Source organism: Halichoerus grypus, chromosome 3 (genome assembly GCF_964656455.1).
Source record: "Halichoerus grypus chromosome 3, mHalGry1.hap1.1, whole genome shotgun sequence".
In the NCBI taxonomy this organism is placed as follows: domain Eukaryota; kingdom Metazoa; phylum Chordata; class Mammalia; order Carnivora; family Phocidae; genus Halichoerus; species Halichoerus grypus.
The window spans coordinates 118,895,177-118,907,865 of record NC_135714.1 but is presented as its reverse complement, the minus strand read 5'-3'; the positions used below and the strand labels follow the sequence as shown (position 1 = coordinate 118,907,865).

Sequence of the window (12,689 nt, the reverse complement as noted above, 5' to 3'; positions counted from 1 at the left end):
TTTCCCCTACGTAAAAATCTCTTAAGGACTCACCAGAGTTGCTTCTCCAGATAGGAGAGGAAGAATCCCACTTCCACCCCCGTGCCCCCCCCCCGCCAGTAAATAAAAAAAGACATTAATAGCTTTAAAAAAGAAAAAGATCATTAAATTCTTAGGTTCTTCAGGAACAAATCAGTGGGGCTGACAGTCCTCTGACATTTGAGCCCTACTCTAAGGTTATTTCCATGGTTCCCACGTTACTTTAAAGAACAGCTACCACTTACATTCTTTACGGTTTTTTCTTCTCTGACTGGTTATGGAGCCGCAAAAAGACTAAGGCTGGAGCCCAGCGATGAACCTGGTGGATACTGCGCCAGGTCTATCGGAGTGGGGCTGCAGGAGCCCGAGAGGGGACTAGAATTAGTCCCTCCGCGCACCGGGACAGTCATCGCTCTTTGTTAACAAATACAAGAAAACGCGGCGGCGGCGAAGTGTGGTGGGAGGGCGGGGGACTAGATTGAGGCATAACTTTGCGTTTATATGCATAACTGTGCGTAAGAAAGATCATTAGCAAGGCGCTCCAAACGCCGGACAGTCCAGGGCACCGTGTCATTGGCTTTTGTGCATTTGAAGGCGCGTGAGTGCCCGGCTCAAAGGTTCCCCTTTGTGTGAAAGTGGGGAAACCAGAAGCGTGCAGCTACGGCTGGGTTTTCATTTTCGAATTCGTCAGGCACTTGGACCAAAATACTCCCGCACCAATACACTCCCGCATTCTCGCAACAACAATACTCGGACTTGAGTTACTTATCCGTCGCTGACCGAGCGAGGAGCGACAATGGCTCGGTGCGGGCGCCCGCAGTTCGGGGGCAGCGCCAAGGGGCCGCCCGCCGCGCTCCGCAGCTGCGCGCTGAGCCCCGCCACCCGACCGTCAGCAAACGCGGGCACCAACCGCCGCGCGGCCCGGCCGTTGGGCGGGTGGTAATTTCTGGGAATGGGGCGGGGTCGCGGGTGTACAAGGCCGGGCGCCTGCGAGCGAGGAGGAGGAGCGGGCGGCGCAGAGGGCGCGAGGCTGGAGGGGCGGTGCGCCACGAGCGTCACGGACCGGGGAGGGGCCGGGGCGGGGTGGGCGGTGCGCTCTGGCCTGCCCGCGCCCCCACCTTTCACTTAGCGGAGGCTGTGGAGTGGAGAACTGGAGGGTTTTGGGCTAGGAGTTTATCCAACCCTCGGCCCCCAGTAACTGTCAGACTGCCCGAGTGCGGAGCTGTCCCTGGAGAAGGGCGGGAGTCCGGAGCTGGGGCTGGAATGACAGCCGGGGCCCGCGGGAGGCTTCAGAGAGTGGCGAGGGTGTGTGCGTGCGGTCCCGGCCAGCTGGGAGAAGGGGGCGGGCGGGCGCTGCAGGTGCACGCGCGGTCCCGCTACCCCCACGCGCCTGCCCGCGCCTTGGAGCCCCTGCACCAGTGTGGGGTTGGAGCCGAGTGGGATGGGGGAGCCCCGAGCAGGGAGCGGGACAAGGGGCCAGAGTCTTTACCTGAGATGGCGGGTTTGGGAGAAGTTGGGGGATCAGGGGCGGGCGAGAGTCGAGAGAGCCACTGAGGCAGGTTGGCGGGCTGGTGGGGGCCGGGGGCGGTGGGGCCCCGCGGGGTATAAATAGCCGGCCCTGGTTTGACAGACGCTGCGGTGACTGGCGGTGCCGCCCCCCCCTCGCCGCGTGGGGAGGGGAGGAGCGCTCCGAGCGGGCGGGGTGGGGGAGGCGGACTCGAGTGTCCTGGTGGCGGCGGCAGGAGGCCGAGGGGGAGGAGCTGAGGCGGGGGGTGGAGGGAGGGGGCCGGGAGCGGGGCGAGGGCGGGGGCCACCATTGCTCCCCGCGCCGGGCTCTGTGTCGCTGCCGTCGCCTCGGCGGTTGGGGATCGGTGGGGCGGCGCGGGCGGGGGGCGCTGCGCGGGGCGGCTCGCCGCTGTTTTGTTTCCTCCTCTCCCAGTGGAGCGGCTCGGGCTGCCGGGGAGGCCCTGGCTCCCTCGGGACGCCCGGCCAACGGCGGCGGCGGTGGTAGTCCGCGGCCCTGCCGGGAGGGAAAGCTACGCCGTGGTCTTCCCAGGCGACGCGGAGAGCAGGTAAGAGCGCGGGCAGCCGAGGCTGGTGGGAGGGAGCGCGGAGGGCGCGGCGATAAAGCCTCGCTGTCCCGAGTGCCGCCTCCTCCCTCCGCACCCCCGCCCCGCGCCTGTGTTGTTTGCTCCGGGGTTTGCTGAGGGTTTTCTGGAGGCTGTGGCGGTGACAACGGCTGGGAGCTGGGGAAGGGGGCTGAGTGCCCCCGGGCAACGGTCGGGAAGCGGGACTTGGAGAAAGGGGAAGGCGCGCTGTTCGCCTGCCCGCGGGGAGCGCGAGGCGCGGGGCAGGGCTGAGGAAAGAGGTTACGGACCCCGGCGGGGGGGGGGGGGGGATGGGCTGAGCGCAGCTGGTCTCGCTGTGTTTACATCTCCGCGCGAGTCACCTCTGCCGAGAAGCGGACAGAAACTGACCCGCCTTATCCCGCGGGGAGGCCAGGGCGGGGGTCCGGCTCCGGAGGAAGCGCGTCCTGGGAGGGTCTGGTAGGGCGGGAGGCTGCGGCCGGCGCCGGGGCAGGGCAGCGAGCTCGGGGCGGGACCTGGGAGGCTCCGGCCGCTCCGGGTGGCGTGGAGGGCTGGACACCAGTTTCCTTCCCCGTCGGGCCTTATCGCCGCCTCTTACCTTTCCTTCTTTCCGCGGCTAGCTTGCATGGCAGGTTGTACTCGGTTATTCTTTTATTCTCGCTTTCCACGCCGGCCCCCTACTGCCACTTCCCCCAATTCCCCCGGGGGTAGGGAGGCTTGGCTGTGATAGGAATCTGTTTTTTAAACAAAACAAAAACGGGCTCTGTAACGCGCGTCCAGTGACCGCCTTCTGGATCCTCTCTTGGAGAAGCTGTCCCCTTGGGACCGTGCTACTGGATGTTTTGGGGGCGCGGGAAAGGAACGGTGAGGGCTCTGCTAGGGCTGGTGCTGACTGCCGGAGCAGCTTTGCGAGCAGAGTAGCCGTACCCCCACCCCCGACGCCCCCGCTCCAGTTGGGCATTTTAATTCCATGTCACTAAAGGACAGAGAAAATATTCCATAAGGCCAAGAGTAATCCAGATTGCACTGTTTCTAATGTTTCTTATGTGCCAGCATCCTGGGCTCTCTTTCTAGGACCTAGATTCGCTGCAGAACAGCCTTTCTTTAAGTTATTCGTACTAGTTTAAATGAATGAGGGGGGAACACTTCATTCAAAAACTGTAAAATTTCCGCCCTTCGTGAACATTTACTTCAGTTGTGTGGTTTAAATTTTAATCCGGTGATGATATAACAGTAATCTTGTGTTTGATAATCAGATTTGCTTTTCTTTTTACCTATGAGTCACTATAGAGCGGTAAATTATGTGCTTTCCCTAGTGCCATAAATCACAGAATAGTGCCAGAATCACGGAAGAATGTATACTTTACTAAGGTAGGATTGGGTAGTTGCGTTTCGGAGTTTTTTTTTTTCTTTCTTTAAAAGGTAAAAATGACTTTATATAAGCCTGGAAATTATTGAATTACATTTAAGGAATTCAGGAATAATGAAAGTTTATATGTAGTGCAATACAGTTTATGCAGTGCGTTCATATGAATATCATGGAGCTAGCTCCTCATAAACACATGAAGTAGAAAACTGAAATATCTTGGGCATTTGAAATTTGAATATTTAATGACAACCCATTTTTTAAGGTTAGTGACTTAACGAGTTACTCAATCATTGCTTGTAATTGCAGATATATATACTCATATACAAAATTATGAGAGTATGATTGGAAGATACTTATAACTTTGAGATTTTTTTGTCCTAAATAATAGATTGGTAACTTTGGATGTGGTAGGCCTACCAGTGTTGATGGCTTTGTACACCCAGGTTTTGTTTTGTTTTGTTTTTGTAACAGTTTTATTGAGATATAATTCATATACCATTCAATTCACCAATTTAAAGTGCACATTTTAGTGGTTTTTAATATATTCACAGAGTTGTGCAACTATCACCATAATCAATTTTAGGACATTTTCATCATTCCGAAAAAGAATCCTGTATCCATTAGTGGTTACTCTCCTTTTCCCCCCAAGATCCCCAGCTCTAGGCAACCACTGATCTTTCTGTCTCTATGGATTTACCTATTTTGGACATTTTTTTATGAGAAGAATCATACAGGAGTGCCTGGGTGGCTCAGTTGGTTGAGCATCCAACTCTGGATTTTGGCTCAGATCATGATCTTAGGGTCCTGAGATTGAGCTGGGGGTGGAGCCTGCTTAGGATTCTCTCCCCCCACCCTCCTTGCTTGAGCAGGCACTTGCTCTCTCTTAAAAAAAAAAAAAGTAGAATCATACAATATGTTATTTTTCATGACTGGTTTCTTTTACTTAGCACAATGTTTTCAAAGTTCATGTTGTAGCCTATGTCATTATTTTTATTGCTGAGTAATATTCTATTGTATGGATATACCACATTATTTGTTAGTAAGTGGACATTTGAGTTTCCACTTATGAACAGTGCTGCTGTGAACATTTTTGTACACATTTTTTTGTGGATGTGTTTTCATTTCTCTTGGGTATGTACACAGCATAGAAAATTAATATGCATAAGCCTGTTGCGTTTCTATACATTAATAATGAACTATCAGAAAGAGAGGTTAAGAAAACAATCCCACTCACAATTGCATCAAAAAAAAAAATACTGAGGAGTAGATTTAACCAAGGAGTTAAAAGACCTTACTCTGAAAACTATAAGACATTGATGAAAGAAATTGAAGATGATAAAAATAAATGGAAAGATAAACCATACTCATGGATTAGAAAAATTAATGTTAAAATGTTCATATTATCTGAAGCAGTCTAGAGATTCATTGCAATCCCTATTAAAATTCCAGTGGCATTTTTCACAGAAGTAGAACAAATAATCCTAAAATTTGTATAGAATTTTATTTGTGTACAAAAGACCCTGTATAGCCAAAGCAATCTTGAGAAAGAAGAACGAAGCTGAAGATATCAGGCTCCCTGATTTCAAACTATGCTACAAAGCTGTAGTAGTCGTCAAAGCAGTATGGTACTGGCTCAAAAACAGACACAGATCAATAGAACAGAATAGAGCCCAGAAATAAACCCATTCTTATTAATGTTTGACAAAGGAGGCAAGAAGCTACAACAGGGAAAAGATAGTCTCTTCAATAAATGGTGCTGGGAAAACTGGACAGCTACATGGCAAAAGAATAAAACTGGACCACTTTTTAAAAAAATTTTTATTTATTTTTAAAGTAATCTCTGTGCCCAACGTAGGGCCTGAAATCAAGAGCCAAATACTTCACTGATTGAGCCAGCAGGTGCCCCTGGACCACTTTCTTATACCATATACAAATATAAACTCAAAATGGATTAAAGATTTAAATGTAAAACCAGAAACCATCAAAGTCCTAGAAGCAAACATAGGCAGTAAGCTTTTGGACATTTGTCTGAACAATATTTTTTTGGATCTGTCTTCTCAGGCAAGGGCAGCAAAGCAAAAATAAGTAGGACTACATCAAACTAAAAAGCTTCTGCTCAGTGAAGGAGACCATAAACAAAATGAAAAGGGGACCTGCTGAATGGGAGAAGATATTTGTAAATGATGTAACTGGTAAGGGAGATCAATAATCCAAAATATATGAAGAATTTACAACTCAATATATTAAACAAAATCCAATTAAAAGATGGGCAGAGGACCCAAATAGACATTTCTCCAAAAAGACAGACAGATGGCCAACAGACACATGAAAAGTTGCTCAACATCACTACTAATCAAGGAAATGCAGGTCAAAACCACAATGAGGTATCACTTTACACCTGTTAGAATGGCTGTTATCAAAAAGACAAGAAATGACAAGTGTTGGCAAGAATGTGGAGAAAAGGGAACTCTGTGCACTGTTAGTGGGAATGCAAAGTGGTGCATATACTGTGGAAAACAGTATGGAGCTTCTGCAAACTAAAAATAGAACTACCATACAATCCAGCAAACCCATTTCTGGCTATTTATCTGAAGATAATGAAAACATTAATTTTAAAAGATAAATGCACCTCTGTGTTCATTGCAGCATAACTTAGTATAGGCAAGATTATATATATGTATATAAAATGGAATATTACTCAACCATAAAAAAGAATGAAACCTTGCCATTTGCAACAACATGAATGGACCTGGAGGGTATTATATTACATGAAATAAGTCAGAGAAAGACAAATACTGTATGCTATCACTTGTATGTGGAATCAAAAAAACAAAACAAGAGAACAACCACAAAACAAAACAGAAACAGGCCCATAGATACAGAGAACAATTTAGTGATTGCCAGAAGGGAGATGGGGCAAGGGGACGGAAAAAATAGGGGATTAAAAGGTACAAACATCCGGTTATAAAATAAATTAGACACAGGGATACAATGTGGAGTGCAAGGATTATAGTTAATAATATGTAACAACCTCATATGGTGATAGATGGTAGCTAGATTTATTGTGGTGATCTCACTTTGTAATCTATATGAATGTTGAATCTCTATGTTGTATACCTGGAACTAATATTGTGTGTCAACTGCACTTCAATTAAAAAAAAATTAGTGTCTTGAGTTATTTAATACCAAAAATGAGTCCAGTTGGGGTGCACAATTCAGTTATTTTTTATTTTTATTTTTTCCCAAAATATATTGAGATACCACCTCACACCTGTCAGAATGGCTAAAATTAACAACACAGGGAACAACAGATGTTAGTGAGGATTCAGAGAAACGGGAACCCTCCCTCTTATACTGTTGGTGGGAATGCAAACTGGTGCAGCCACTCTGGAAAACAGTATGGAGGTTCCTCAGAAAGTTAAAAATAGAATTACTCTGTGACCCAGCAATTGCACTACTAGGCATTTACCCAAAGGATACAAAAATACTGATTTGAAGGGGCACATGCACCCCAGTGTTTATAACAGCATTATCAATAATAGCCAAATTATGGAAAGAGCCCAAATGTCCATTGACTGATGAATGGATAAAGAAGAGGTGGTGTGTATATATACAATGGAATATTACTTATCCATATAAACAATTCAGTTGTTTTTAGTAAACATATAGAATTGTTATACTATCATTACAAGCCAGATATATTTGTTTGTTTGCTTGTTTATTTATCTTTAAAACCATTTACAAACTTTAATTCAGCAAAGGAAAGTCTGTGAGAGGACTGGGGAGACAACATACCCCCTAGACTCCTCCAGAGACAGAAGAGGGAAGCTGGTGGCCCAGCTGGCTAGGGGGAGAGCCCAGGATCTCCTCAGACTGACAGGTCCTGCTGGTGGGCAGGGGCAGAGCTTATCTGCATGAAGTTGCTGGACTCCACACTGGGCCAACAGGAGGCCAGGAGGCCACCTGTAAGTACTATAGCCTGGGGTGGAGAGGCAGAGCTCATCTTCACCATGGGGGTAGACAGCAGAGGCTCAGTCAGATGCACAATACCTGACTCCCGCAGACTGACAGCAGGACTGGTTTAAGCTTATAAGCCACTTTTAGAACATTTCTGTGTCCTCCAAAAAGTACCTCTAGTCTGTTTGCAGTTAACCGTTCCTCCGCCCCCTCCAACCCAGTCCCAGGCAACCACTGATCTGTGTTTTGTCTCTCTGGATTTGCCTTTTCTGGATAGTTTATAGCAATGGAACCATACAATATATGGTTGTCTTAGCTTTTACTTATTTACTTATTTACTTATCTGAGAGAGAGAGTGCGTGCAAGCGGGGTGAGGGGCAGAGAGAGAGAGAGAATCTCAAGCCTACTCCATGCTGAGTGTGGAGCCCTCTGTGGGACTCAATCTCACGATCCTGAGATCATGACATGAGCTGAAATCAAGAGTTGGTCGCTTAACCAACTAAGCCACCCAGGCACCCTGAATCATACAATATGTAGTCTTTTGCATCAGGCTTTTTTCACTTAGCATAATGTTTTTTTGGGATTTATCCATATTATAGCATGTACTAGTACTTTGTTTCTTTTTATTGCTGAACAGTATTCTATTGTGTGGATATACCACATTTTGTTTATTATTGACCAGTTGATAGGCATTTGGATTGTTTCCAGTTTTGACTGTTGAAAATAATGCAGCTTGAACATTTGAATACAAGTCTTTATGTGAATATATGGTTTCATTCTCTTGGGTAGATACTAGGAATAGACTTTTTCTATTCTGCTGAGTGGGGAGCCCAACATGGGGCTTCATTCCATGACCCTAAGATCATGACCTGAGCTGAAACCAAGAGTCAGACACTTAACTGACTGAGCCACCTGGGCGCCCCATATATTTACATTTCTAACAGCAGTGTATGAGAGTTCCAGTTTCTTCACATCCTTGTCAACACTTGTTCTTATTTTTATTATAGCCATTCTAGTAGGTATGAAGTGTGGTTTAAGTTCACATTTTCTTAAAGATTCAAGGCATTGAGCATTTTTTCATATAATTATTAGACATTCATATATTCCTTTTGTTGAAGTAGCCACTCAAATCTTTTGCCCATTTTCTATCTTATTGAGTTGTAAAAGTTATTTTTTAAAAAAGATTTATTTATTTGGGGGGGAGGGGCAAAGGGTGAGGGAGAGAGAGAATATCAGACTCCCCACTGAGTGGGGAGCCTGACCTGGGGCTCAGTCTCACATCCTTGAGACCATGACCTGAGCTGAAATCAACTGAGATATGACCTGAGCTGAAATCGAGAGTCAGATGCCTAATTGAGCCACATAGGCCCCCCAAGTTGTAAGAATTCTTTATGTATTCTGGATACAAGCCCTTTATTAGATACATGATTTGCAAATATTATTTCCCAGTTTGTGGCTTGTTTTCTCATTTTTTTATTGGAGCCCTTTGAAGTGCAAACATTTTAAAACATATATATTTTTAGAGTTTTTATTTTTTAAGTATGCTCTAGGCCCAGTGTGGGGCTTGAACTCATGACCCCATAATCAAGAGTCGCATGCTCCACCAACTGAGCCAGCCGGATGCCCCCCCAAATTTTAATTTTGTTGGAATTTAATTTCCCAAATTTCTCTTTTATAGATCATGCTTTTGTTGTAAGAACTCTTTGCCTAATCCAGGGTCTTCTTTGTTTTCTTATAGATGTTTTATAGTTTTTGCTCTTAGATTTGGGTTGTATTTTGAGTTAATTTTTATGTATGGTGTGAAGTAAGAGTCTAAATTCATCTGTTGCATATTGATTGTCTTAGAACAATTTGCTGAAAAGATAACATATCTTTGTTGAAAAGATGCCATTTCTTCATTGATAATAAATGTAAAGATTTATTTCTGGCCTGAATTCTGTTCCATTATCTATATATCTGTCTTTATGCTAGCTAATACTATTCTGTCTTGATTATTGTGCCCTGTGGTAACTTGTGAAGTTGGGTAGTGTAAGCCCTCCAATTTTGTTTTTGTTTTTAAAAGTTATGGCTCTTCTGGGCCCTACATAAAAATTTTAAGATTATCTTATTAATCTTTGGAAAGCAGTCTTGGAATTTTGATGGGAATGCATTGAATCTGTAGATCAGTTTGGGGAGAATTACAAATCTTGCAATATTGCGTTTTCTAATACATGAACAAGGAAAATTTCTCTTGATTTATTGATCTTTAATTTTTCTCAGTGATGTTTTGTAATTTCAGTGTATAAATTTTATTCTTAAAATTTTTTTATTTTATTGTGGTAAGAACACTTAACATGAAATCTACTTTCTGAACTTTTTAAGTGTACAATGCAGTATTGTTTATTGCAGCAGTACAACAACAGTGTTGTATAGCAAACCTCTGTATTTGGTAGAGGGTTCCTTTTAAATCCTGATTTGTTCCTGAATTTTTATCATGAATGGGTATTAGATTTTGTCAGATGCTTTTTCTGCATCTGTTAGCATGACCAACTGTCACAGTTTGCCTAAGACTGTTCTGGTTTTAGTACTGAAATTCCTGCATTTTGGGAAACTCCTCTGTCCTGGACAAACCAGTATGGTTGGTCACCTCCATGTCTGAGATGATCATGTGGTTCCTGTCCTTTATTCCATTAATATTGTGTGTTATATTAATTGATTCTCAGATGTTAAACCAGCCTTAGTCCTAGGATAAATCTCTGTTTGTCATGGTGTATAATTCTTACTATAGTTGCTGGTTTTCCTTTGCTAATATTTAGTTGAACATTTTTGTGTCTATATTTATGAAAGATACTGGTTTGTAGTTTTTTTTTCCTTGTGATGTCTTTGGATTTTGTAACATAGTAATACTAGCCTCAAAGAATGAATTGAGACGTGTTTCCTCCTTTATTTTCTGTAAGAGTTTGTGAATGATTGGTGTTATTATCTCTTGGAATACATTTGATAGGATTTACCAGTGAAAGCAAGTGGGCCTGGATTTTGTTCCTTTGGAAAATTTTTATTTTTTATTTTTAAAAAGATTTTATCTATTTATTTGACAGAGAGAGAGACGGTGAGAGAGGGAATACAAGCAGGGAGAGTGGGAGAGGGAGAAGCAGGCCTCCTGCAGAGCAGGGAGCCCGATGTGGGACTCGATCCCAGGACCCCGGGATCATGACCTGAGCCGAAGGCAGACGCCCAACGACTGAGCCACCCAGGTGCCCCTGGAAAATTTTTAAATTGCTAATTCAGTTTCTTTACTTGTTATAGGTCTGTTCACATTTTCTGCTTATTTTTGAGTTAGTTTCAGTAATTGCGTTTCTTGGGATTTGTCCATTTCACCTAAGCTATTTAATATTTTTGGCAAATAGTTCATAGTATTCTTGTATGTGCTTTTAATTTTACTAGTGTAGGTAGTGATGTCCCTTTTTCATAATTTTGGTAGCATGTGTATTCTTTCTTTTTTACTTGGTCATTCTAGCTAAAGGTTTGTCAATTTTGCTGCTATTTTCAAAGAAACAAGTTTGGTTTAATTGATTTTTCCCCCCATTTTCTGTTTTCTATTTCACTGATTTCTGTTTTAACTTTTATAATTTCCATCCTATTGCTTGCTTTGGGTTTAGTTTGCCTTCTTCTAGCTTCTTTTTTTTTTTTTTTTTTTTTATTTGACAGAGAGAGACACAGTGAGAGAGGGAACACAAGCAGGGGGAGTGGGAGAGGGAGAAGCAGGCTTCCCGCGGAGCAGGGAGCCCGATGCGGGGCTCGATCCCAGCACCCTGGGATCAAGACCTGAGCCGAAGGCAGACGCTTAACGACTGAGCCACCCAGGCGCCCCGCCTTCTTCTAGCTTCTTAAGGTAGAAGTGTAGGCTATTGATTTGAGATCTTTCTTCCTTACTGATATAGGCATTTAAGGCTCTAAATTTCCTTTCTGACACTGTGTTAGCTGCATCCTATGCATTTTTTATGTTCTGCTATTTATTTATTTATTTATTTATTTATTTATATTTTTAAAGATTTTATTTATTTATTTGACAGAGACACAGCAAGAGAGGGAACACAAGCAGGGGGGAGTGGGAGAGGGGAGAAGCAGGCTTCCCGCTGAGCGGGAGCCCAATGCGGGGGCTGGATCCCAGGACTCTGGGATCATGACCTGAGCCAAAGGCAGACACTTAACGACTGAAGTATCCAGGTGCCCCTATTTATTTATATTTTTAAAAAGATTTTATTTACTTGCTTGAGAGAGAAAGGGAGAGAATGAGCGGGGGGAGAAGGACAGAGAGAGAGAGGGAGAAACAGACTCCCTGCTGAGCAGGGAGACTGACGTGGGGCTCCATCCCAAAACCCTGGGATCATGACCTGAGCCGAAGGCGGACGTTTAACCAACTGAGCCACCGAGGCACCCCTATGTTTTGCTTTTTAAAATTTTTATTCACTTCTAAATATTTTTAAATTTCTTTTGTGATATCTTCTTTGACCTATGGGTTATTTAGAAATGTACTGTTTAATTTCCAATTATTTGGGGATTCCCATTTCATTGTTGTTGATTTTTTATTTAATTCCCCTGTAGTAAGAGAACACAGTTTGTATGATTTTCTCATTTTAAATTTATTGAGACAGTTTTATGGCCCAGTATGTAATCTTTTCTGAAGAATGTTCCTTGTGTACTAGATAAGAATATGCTGTTGTTGGGTGGAATGTTTTGTAGGTGTCATGTCAAGTTGAGTGATAGTTTGCAAGTCTTCTATGTCTGTGCTGATTTTCTGTTTAGCCATACTATCAATTATTGAGAGACAGATTAAAATCCCTATTATTATGTTTGTTTTTCCTTTCAGTTCTGTCAATTTTTGCTTCATGCTTTGGGGGCATTGGTGTTAGTTACACTATACATACATAATTGTTTTACTGATAAGCTGATTTCTATCATTATGAAAGATTCCTCTTTGTCTCTAGTATAGCCACTCCAGCTCTCTTATGCTTACTGTTTGTATTGCAAATATTTTTCCATCTTTTTAGTTTCAGTCTATTTGTTTTTTGAGTCTAAAGTGTGTCTTATAAACAGCAAAGCATAACATGCTTTTTTTTAAAAAAAGTGCGACATTTCTACTTTTTGATTGGAGGGTTTAATCTGTTCACATTTAATGTAATCACTGATAGATTTATATCTGCAATGATGTATCTCTTTTTTTTATTTGAGCGAGAGAGAGAGAGAGGGCGCACACATGAGAGAGGGGCAGAGGGAGA

At 43.7% G+C, this 12,689-nt stretch overlaps 1 protein-coding gene across 5 annotated transcripts in view; it reads left to right on the top strand.

The window, feature by feature from the left end:
* The first annotated feature begins 1,951 nt into the window (after window positions 1-1,951).
* ELF2 (E74 like ETS transcription factor 2) overlaps window positions 1,952-12,689 on the top strand; it is a 107,344-nt gene continuing 96,606 nt past the window's right edge. For 2 of the 5 annotated variants that reach the window (XM_036091715.2, XM_036091713.2), the window contains exon 1: window positions 1,952-2,090. The gene's annotated coding sequence lies outside the window, so the exon portion shown is untranslated. Of the gene's footprint in view, window positions 2,091-3,455; window positions 3,477-10,641; window positions 10,665-12,689 lie in introns of those variants that run through there. The other 3 variants (XM_036091721.2, XM_078069247.1, XM_078069246.1) reach the window with 3 other exon arrangements.